Here is a 2,734-nt window from a genome sequence, read left to right as displayed (position 1 = left end):
CAGCTTGTCTGAGAAACATGTTAAACAGATCCAAAAATGATTAAATATTTTACAATATCTAAATGAAATCAATAAAATCTTTTGAATCGGATCCTACAAGTAGCAGAGAGCCAGGGGAGGGATATAGCAACCTAGCAATCTGACTGATGTCACTCAGTTTTTTAGTTCTTGTCTGTGGCTAATTAGATTTATTTTCATTCATCTGTAGTTGAAGTGGCAAACAAATAAGTCTGACACACAATAAGTGATAATGTTCTCATCAGGAAACATCAAACTGCAAAAAATTACAAAACCACCAAAGATTCTACTAAATATAAAACAATTTTTGTCTTTGTCAAGGTACAAATTTTTACAATACAATCAGCTAAAACCCAGATGAATGGGTACCTGCCTTTCAAAGCAGATACATTTGCACATAAGATCAACAATAGAGGTCAATATTCTTAAATTTTAAAAGACAAAGCCTAAAGAAGGCATATTTAATGAATAAGTGAAGTGGCCTAAACTAGAGCCCTGAGGAATTCCACAGATTATTATGGACACAACAAGAAGCTTTAACCAAACTTAGTGAAAACGGAGGTCATATCTACTGTTGATGTCTGATCCAGACACGGCCATTTTTAAGTCTATTAGTTTTGACAAAAATAGTTTAATAGAAAATACATTTCAAATCATTAATTTGTAAACTCACTTGTGGCATTTTGCACATATGGGAAGCACTATAAATAACAAGGAAACAAATGTTTTCCTAACAACTATTTTCAAAAAGTATGTGATGTTTCATCCTCTTTATATATTTAATTTTAAAATTCACTAATGATCCAAAAATACTTTAAATATATATATATATATATATATATATATATATATATATATATATATATATATATATATATATATATATTCCAAGCAATGTCTTCTCTGTGAGAGGTGTACTAAATATCTCAAGAGTATTCAGATTTGAAGCATTTAGGCCTGAAGCACAACCGACTGGACAATGATCACTAAAACACTTCATTGACCACATGGAGGGAAAATGATTTATCATTTTGCAAGAAATTCCCCTATAAGAGAGGAGAAGCTGTCAGTTAATGCAGATGGCTTTGTTTGACTTGTGTTATTACATAAATCGTGTCACACTACCTGCATTCAAAGCCATCAGCCATAATGGAATGGTGGTCCTTGCTCAGCATCCAGCCAGAGTTCCGTAATGCCTCCAATGTGTTTTTTCCATCTTGTATAGAAAAGAAATGAAGCACTGCATACAATCAGTCTGAATGGCGAAGCTACATTAGCCACCCATGGTTTCACTCATGCCACCATCAGAAGCTGATATGGCTTGTCTTGTCATTTGCTGACTAAAGTTCTGCACACTCTGTGGGTGCCGTCAGTGGCTTTGATAACTATTTGACAACATTCTGTGTTTGTGTGACTACAGCACCCTCACCTTTTGGGAGATTTTTGGCCATTGAGAATATGAACTAATCCGCTTTTGACAAGGATGCAAAAATAGAAAGAAATGCTGAGAAAAATGAAGAACACTTATGTGTTGTTTTCAGCACTTCCATATAGTCAATAGATGTACTTTGTTTTATGGTGTGCATTTATGTTCTTCATAAAGTTTTATTCTTCATGATTGCAAAACGAGTACAGCTTTAGGGTTATTGAATCGGATACAAAAAGGATAAGTGCAATTATTGCAACAATAAAAGAAAATATTAAGAATTGATGCAAACGGCAATGAGTTCATTCCAAATTTAATCTTTTAAGTGAGAAAATATTCATCTGTTTTATATTATTGAAAGCTTGTAATGCAGAAACACCACATGTTGAGTGGCCAAAATTGTTTAGGAATGCAAAAGTAGTTTAATAATTTGGAATGTTGTGAAATGTGGTTGTTTCTTTGTTCATTGCTGTAAAATAAGCTGCCCTGAGGAATCAAATGAAAGGTTAACATTTTTTTGCAGGCACTGGCTCCACAGAAGAGTCCAGCAGAAGCAAAAAATATTAAAAAGGTAGCAATAGATCTTATCCATCAATCCATTTTCTGCACATGCTTTATCCACTTCAGGGTTGGGGAGAGGCTGAAATGCAGTATATTTTCAATTCTGCAGGCAGATAAAAGGCTACCCTAGAAAACTGATTTCCTGATTATCATCCGGTCCAAAAAGACAAACACCCCTAACATCTCTTGCTGTGAAGCAACTGATGCTGGATGTAGGAAAGCCACACACAGAAGAGAAACAGTTGAACATAGAATATGAAAGTGTTCACCAAAACTTGCAGGTCCACTGTCTGCTTACAGCTTGGTCAAACCACGTAAAAAAGTTAACTTTTTAAAGGCTAAAGGGAAATTGTTTAAGAAAAAGGACACAATCCCCAAAACACAATAAATATTTTGCTTTCATGATTTAAGTCCCGCTCCAGCTATATTTTTTCTATTGTAAAATCGTTCCCAGTGATCTTGTAGTTTGAAGTTATGCAGTTTTGGCCAAAATAAGAAAGCATTTGTCGTTTTTTATGTACATGTTTTCTGCACAGCGCAAGTAGCTTATCAGAAATGCAATTCTAGTTTGTGGGCGGCACTGTTGGTGCAGACCTAACCCAGCTTTCTGCCTGTCGTTTAAAGCTCTATAGCTTATAGTCTCAAGCTAACATTAGCGCCGCTAATAATGTCAAGCAATACTGGATCTATCCAGCACTAGAGTTTTGACCCAGATTGAGCCGAAATTGT

The sequence above is a fragment of the Oryzias melastigma genome, linkage group LG4 (assembly GCF_002922805.2).
Source record: "Oryzias melastigma strain HK-1 linkage group LG4, ASM292280v2, whole genome shotgun sequence".
NCBI lineage: Eukaryota > Metazoa > Chordata > Actinopteri > Beloniformes > Adrianichthyidae > Oryzias > Oryzias melastigma.
This window is presented reverse-complemented; position numbering follows the sequence as displayed.